We start from the raw sequence: 8,202 nt of genomic DNA, 5'->3' as shown, positions 1-8,202 counted from the left end.
ATGCCTCACAATTACGGAAATGTAAATATAAATATTAACTTGCACCTTACACCATAATTGTGTCCTGGAGGCCAAAGCCAAAGAGTTGACAAATGTGCACGGAGCACTCTGCATATATACACTGTATAATCACTGGTGGGTCTGACAACGTGGGCGAGCACATGGGGCACCTGACAGCACATGAATGTCACATTTCAAATCCACATAAATATGATGTGGCAAGCAACACAGACGCAATTTTACCCACACATGTTAAAAGTTAAATCAAATTTCCCGCAACAGAAACTGGCCGACTTACCTTTCTTGGTTTGATGACTCACCTGAATACCTTTGTAACGTGCGTCAGCTGATGGTACTTGGTAGATACCGGAAGGCAAGCAATACTGCTTCTGATGCCCGCCAGGTGGCAGTCTCCAACTGGTCACGGTTGCGTTCGCGTTGACTGATGGGACACATTACCGAGTAAGGCAAATATCCTTGGATTTGTATTAAAATGAAAAAGAAATTTCGTCGACATTCCAACTTTATGTATAACATAAATTTTATTTCAGTATGAAGTGAGTCTGTATATATACAATTAATGTCCGAACCATAAGACGAACTAAAAAAATGCCTCATTATCTTCGCCATTTTTAATAGGAACTACACCTTTGGGATTCCGGGCTCGAACAGGTCCTAAGTGACCTTAACTGTTAGGCTCGGAGACTTTTTCCCGATTTCATGTCATCGCAAGCCGTAAATTGAATATTTTTCAAAGCTGAGTAAAATCAAACTCTCTCACTGGATCATGGACCGCCTCCGTGGTCTAGTGGTAGAGCGTCCGCCCGGAGAGCGGGGGGTTCGATCCCCGACCGCGTCATACCAAAAGACGTAAAAAGACGGTACTTGTTGTTACCCTGTCTGGCGCTCGGCAATAAGGGGCTAAAACAAGGACTGGTCGGGTCGGAGTCAGTATACTGTGTCTGAGTGGGGTATTCATGTTAAACTGCGGCATGGTATGTCAGTGTGCTAGCACTATAAATAGGCATCAGTCCGGACTAGTACAAGCAGCCACACAAACACACACACGTCGCTATATATAAGTGCAATAATCTTGGACGCGACGTTAAACCCCATTTCACCTCACCTCACTGGATCATGAGACCCGTGAAGATTCCGGGGTAGAAAAGGTCTTCGGCAACCCACGCTTGCCGTAAAAGGCGACTAACGGGATCGGGTGGTCAGGCTCGCTGACTGGGTTGATGCATGTCATCGATCCAAATTGCGCGGATCGATGCTCATGATGTCAATCACTGGATTGTCTGGTCCAGACTCGATTATTTACAGACCGCCGTCATATAGCTGGAATATTTCTGAGTGCGGCGTAAACAACAAACTAACCAACCACTGGATCATCTCATCGTATCCCGACGGCGCCCAGAGGACGTACGTTGCTCAACATTTCACTCACTGTTTTTTTCTTGTACAGAACTGATTATGTAAAAACATCTTTCTGCTGTTAAGGGTTTACATGTATATTATATGAAAGTTCATGAACACTCCAGTTAAACAGAGATAATATCTTGGTTTCACACAGCTAGGGCACTATTTGCAAAGTCAAGAACGTGAAATGGACAACAGCCCGTGGAAAATTGTCCCTCGTTTGAGAAAATTTGAAACTGTTGGGTTTTTGAGTGATTCTAGATCAGCAGCATGGAGACATATTTGCTTGTAATCACGGCATGGAATCGATGAACGGCAGATTTGAATTACACCATCAGCTTTGAACGGATTACACCAGAAAGAAGCATACACGTGCGCTCGGCCAGAGAACATTACACAGTTTCAATCAAACAAATAACAGAATATAGCAACAAAATTGTGCACACTAGATGCATATATATGCGTATTGTTCCACCACGCCAAATTCTGTACATATACGACTGCATGTAATACCGATAATTCCCTGTGTTGTTCAATGGCGATAAATTCAACAATATACTGTTGTTTCGATAATGTCCCCGTCAAATTACATTTTTGACAAGCATTCTTCATAGTTGCTATGGTGTTCACAGATTTGATTTAACTAATTTATTTATCTTGATTATACTTAACGTTGAAAGAAGGCACTGAAAGTCAGCAACCCTGTGATCCCATTAAAACGATTACGCCATAAGGGCATTGAACGCCTCATAATTCGTTCAGTCGCTTAAAATGTAAATTATATAATCCGTTCAATACATTTTTAAGGACATAGTTCTTTCTGTCCCCACAGCCAGTACCGAGAACAAATTGAGTTTTCTTACTTCAACATGTCTTTCAGTATTGAAAAAGGATTGTTTTTATTTACGTTTGTTTGTTTGTTGTTTAACGCCACACTCGGCAATATTCCAGCTATATGACGGCGATCTTTTGGCACACGATGACATGCATCAACCAAGCCTGACCACCCGATCCCATATATAATAAGTCGCCTCTTTCAACAAGCATGTATATCTTGCCCACTTTCACTGGTAACATGACCTTTAAATTATTTGAATTGATAGACATCGTTACAGTGCACAATAAAGTATATATTTAGGTCACGTGCAAAAAATAGTAAACATTACATACAGGTCGACATAATTGTACTCATTTAACCGCCATTTCTTATGCTATCCGTTCAGACCGCCTCCGTGGTCGAATGGTAGAGCGTCGATCCCCAGCCGCGTCATACCAAAAGACGTTAAAAGATGGTACTTGTTGTTACCCTGTCTGGCGCTCGGCATTAAGGGGCTAAAACAAGGACTGGTCGGCTCGGAGTCAGTATACTGTGTCTGAGTGGGGTATTCATGTTAAACTGCGGCATGGTATCTCAGTGTGCTAGCACTATAAATCGGCATCAGTCCGGACTAGTACAAGCAGCCACACACACACACACACACACACACACACACACACATACACGTGCATGCACGTCGCTGTATAAGTGCAATAATCTTGGGCGCGACGTTAAACCCCATTTCACCTAACCTCACGTTATCCGTTCAAAATGAAGGGCGTAATTCAAATCTTTTGTTCATCGATTCATGGTAATGACGACACAAAGGTGCGCACGCTAACTGGGACGATGACATCCCACGAACATTGACATACTACGCTGGGATTTGCAGGCCGCCATAGCTGTAACAGCGCTGACTGCAGCGCTTACATACAACATTCGATTCACTTACTGGAAGTAGGAATCGGGTGTGTCCTTTCCTCCATGGCATCAAAGTCGCAAAAGCTCCAAACACTGACCCAGAGCTTTAGACCGGGTGGCTAACCATTCCCATGTATAAATGAGCTATATAGAAAACGACTTTTTACAGTTATTGTTGACTGTCGACACATTCGCATTTCAGGAGAGCAGATGAAATGTATGTGTCTACGTATATTCCAGTTAACGAAGTACACACGTAACTATAGAATAAACAACATGAAGTAACGCTGATATCCAGGATAAAGTATTAGAAAACCCGACGTTATTTTCTTCCAAATCATAAATGCAGAAAGAGCTGGGACGGTCCCAACATTATTACCCGAGATCCCAATAAGATTCCGGACATGAATTTCCACCCAACCCCCCCCCCCCCCCCCCCCCCCCAACCCCCCATACCCTCCCCTCTCTTCTCCCCCACTCTCGTATGACCGTGGTCTGAGGCGGCCATGAAAAATCGTATCATATTTCTTTATGATGTTTAGACACGCCGTTGATGGACATTGATGCAAAATGTCAGTTTTATTAATATACATTGGCTACGTCGTTCCCGAGTTGTGGCAAATGTAAAACTAATAACGATGGTTGGTAAAGTGTCACGTACGAACCATTTGTTCAGGTTACACAGAAAGTTAACAACTTGATTTGATGTGACACGTTTGTTATCAATCAACGCTGACAAAAAGCATATAGTAAAATTTATAAAAAAACAAAATCCTTTCAGAAACGTGTCTCGGAATCAATCATCCCCTGGTTATTATAGAATCAGCAATTCTGTTGTTATAGCTTGGCTACCTGTGCGGTCGCGACTCACGCCGTGGCCTTGGAGGTAAGGCGGAATAAATTTGAGCGACATGCAGACAGAAATATTTCTGTCACATCACACGGATCTCTCGTGTGTCATTGGGCTATGCGCCAGGCAGGATAACAACAAGTACCATCTTATAAACGTATTTTGGAATATCGCGGACGGGGATCGAACCATTGATCTTCCGTTCTCCGGGAAGACACTCTATCCACTCGCCCACGGAAGATCCGGGGTAGAATAGGTCTTCAGCAACCCATGCTTGCTGTAAAAGGCGACTATGCTTGTCGTAAGAGGCGACTAACGGGATCGGGTGGTCAGGCGCGCTGACTTGGTTGATGCATATCATCAATCCCAATTGCGTGGATCGATGCTCATGATGTCAATCACTTGATTGTCTGGCCCAGACTCGATTATTTACAGACCGCCGTCATATAGCTGGAATATTACTGAGTGCGGCGTTAAACAACAAGCAAACAACCGGAGGCGGTCGCTAATGATACATGTGAGATTCGTACTATGAGGTCGGAGACTGATGATACACCATGGCAATTATAAACACCTTTTGGACTTGGATTAGAATAGTTCCTTGTTTTTTTTATAAGAGTTGCTAACTTGGCGGATTTTGTGAGATCGTGCCCCGTGGGAACCTTGGTGAAAATAGGTCCCGACATCCCATGCTTGTCAACAGTATGGGGTGGTCAGTGATGGTAACTTGGCTTACTGCTTACCATCGTGCCCCGTGGGGACCTGGGTTAGAATAGGTCCCGGCATCCCATGCTTGTCAACAGTGTGGGATGGTCAGTGATGGTAACTTGGCTTACTGCTTACCATCGTGCCCCGTGGGGACCTGGGTTAGAATAGGTCCCGGCATCCCATGCTTGTCAACAGTGTGGGATGGTCAGTGATGGTAACTTGGCTTACTGTTTACCATCGTGCCCCGTGGGGACCTGGGTTAGAATAGGTCCCGGCATCCCATGCTTGTCAACAGTATTAGGTGGGCAGTGATGGTGATTTGGTTGATTGCGAGTCATCGTGCCCTGATGACATGGATCGTTGCCGAGTCAATGGGTTTATTTCCGAGCCGGACTCAATTATTTACAGGCCGGAGTGATATAGCTGGAACTCTTGCATTTTACATCCTTCACGTATGCCTTCACTAAGGTAATTGGTGAGAGTCGATGTCGAGCTCTCACCCTGCCGATTGCTTTGTCCGCTTAATGGTATGTACCGACTCTATACCCGAGCTGCATGTGATAGGCTTTTACCCCCGACGTGACGTAATGGGGATACAATCAGAATCTATACCCTCAAGGTGGGGAGTGTTCATTTAAACACTTTAGAATTTAGATTTTCAGGTTAAACAGAAATCATCGATCGTGAATTGCTCGCCGAAATAGATCCCAATGCGATCCATGTTCTCAAATTCCTCACGAGAGTTCCACTGAAAATGGTTCTGATGCACCTGGTACTTTAAAACATAGATTTTTTTTATATGTACCCAAAACCCCATGTACGCGGACTCGGCGTTCAATTTGAAAATAGAAGGTTAAAGGGGAATTTCTTACGGCTTACTCAGTGTTGAATATATATAAACTAGCATTATTGTTATGAGTGGTCTGAGGAATGGGGAGTGTCAATTAGGTCCCCAGGCAAGGCGACATCAACATATACTCTGGGGTAGGCCTGTCTGGCTGCGTTAGTGTAACATCATACCCAAACGACAACTTTCACACAGCAGACCACGCGATGTGACTGGAATATTACGGTCGGCGATAGGATTGGGGGGGGGGGGGGGGGGGGGGGGCGTTTAAGTCGTTGTTACAGCAACATTCCATTTATTTAACAGCAGTTCGGTCAAGGGCAATAACTCTCGGACCCGTGACTTCTGTATTATCTGCACCTCCTCACATCCTTTTTTTCAAAATTCTTCATCCGCCCCTTGCAATGTCGAACTATGTCGGAACGTGGGATTTATTTTGTCTCGATTCCTGGCTGGCTATGGGGTATTTTACGTTCGCTTCTTACAGTTATGTTATGCGCACGGGGACTAGGATGTCGTGGAGTGTTTGATAAGTCTGTTAAATACTTCTTTGTCTGCAAGCCCAACTTGTATATATTATATAATTGTGTATTTTGTATGTTAATCTACCAGTTAAGGATTACCCTAAGTACACTGTGACAATGTCTCCGTATTATACTGGACACAAAATACAAGGTCTAGACCTACGCCAAAATTGGCACAAGACAATTGAGGACAGTCCATCTATAATGACATCGCTATAGGAAATACCCGAATCCATTACTTAACATTTTATCAATAAGTAAATCTCGCCTATCAAGTATCACGAAAGCGACACTTTTTGTTATTGTTTAATGTTCCGATTTGAACACTGTTTTAACAGAAAAATGACACTTTCAATAACTGGACATCTGTACACTTAAGCATTTTAAAACCACATAGATCCTTCAAAACAGTCAACCAGTCTATATTATCAGTCAGATCAAGCATGTGATTAGTGTGTATGCGGAGCTTTGACGAATGCCCTGTTTCATTCCCTCAGGAAATGTCATAGTTATAACACACACACTTCACGGGGGAAAGGACAACTTATATCTTAAGTGGGTGAGTGGGTATGGTTTAACGCCAGTTTTAGCACATTTGCAATATCACGGCGGGGGTGGGGTGGGGGGTGGGTGGGCTTTGAACATTTCATCCACGTTGGGAATCGAACCCGGACCTTCGGTGTGATGAGCGAACTCTTTAACCACCAGACTACACCACCGCCCCCGTGAGTCAGTAGACCAGTAGAATTAACATTATTTGAAAAGACAAAACTGAAAAACAGACTGAGATCAGACTGAGGCAAAGATAAAGGGTATTTTTATAAATTTTGTTTACATCTTTCCAACGATCACTCATCCCACGTGTGTTTTCTATCAATCATTTAGTAATTAAAATACACCCAGTCGTTGAAGGTACCGCATTTCGCTGTGCAAAGTTGCGTCCGCTAAAGGTTTTAGAAACCGTAGAGTCGTGGGTTCAAATCCAATATTCGCCCCGAGTCTGGGTATGACAGAACCATTACCATGCTCTGGGGTTTAACTATTTTGGTAACGGTCCAAGACATGCATCACTTCGGGCTTTCCTCCAACATCAAGTTGACATGCTGTGATATAACTGGAGTATTGTTCAAAGTGGCGTTCAGCACGCACTTACTCCACAATCGCAACTTGAAGCGCACGTAAAATCTCTTATTTCAACCACAGTTTCCAGCTTTTGGTGCCACGATGAGATAACGAGGTCAGTGGAGACATACAGATATTATTACACCCGCAACGCTGTGGGTGCGTATTTTCATATAACCATAAGCTATACTTCCTTATAAGGGTTACCTCCCAAAATGCTAAGCATACTGTATGTTTAGTCCTGCAGTCCTACACGGAAACTGGGCCAACGTTTCCCGCCTTTCCCTGTGACAGACCTTGTCCCCTTCGATCATTGCAGTTGCCCCCCTTGGATTTTTTTAAATTTTTTATCGAAAACAGTTTTATTTGAATTATGAAAATACAAGTTGGGGACAAGTGATACTTGTACAAATATTTTTATTTATATAACTTTTTCCCCGCCCCCATCTGGAAAAAAACTTGGACATGAGAAACACAAAAATAAGTATAGTCAGTGTAACTGATTCTTTCCCAGAACACAGGCCTATCTTATGGATACACTGGGAGTCCTACTATTCTGTAGCCTCACGCATTGACGAGAGAGCCGGGATCCAACCTTGGATAATATGCAGGAATGCACTAGTCCAGTAAATATCTCTTCATCGGGAGAAAGAAGGGGCAAGGAGTAACTCTGAAACGTCGCTGCAAAAAATGAAATAAGTTGTTATCCATAAAAAGTGTCATGTATTAGGCTAATGTTGATCCAACTTTGCTTAGCTAGTCAGCGCTGAGCTCAAGTCAAACCAGTCGAGATTCTAGTCCATAATGGGCAAATTGTGAATCCGTTAAGAAAAATAATAATACATATTTCAATAAGTTGGAGTGTGGTTGCCCTTTAGTTTTTATGCTTGCAACATCAATTGTACAATGTCATAAAAAACATTTCTGATATTTTCACCTCAACTATAACGGTGCATTAAATTTTATTGATAGGTTTAGAATGTTACATTGC

This window comes from Haliotis rufescens, unplaced genomic scaffold, assembly GCF_023055435.1.
Source record: "Haliotis rufescens isolate VD_foot unplaced genomic scaffold, xgHalRufe1.0.p SCAF_11, whole genome shotgun sequence".
NCBI lineage: Eukaryota > Metazoa > Mollusca > Gastropoda > Lepetellida > Haliotidae > Haliotis > Haliotis rufescens.
Note: the sequence above shows the minus strand (reverse complement) of the source record.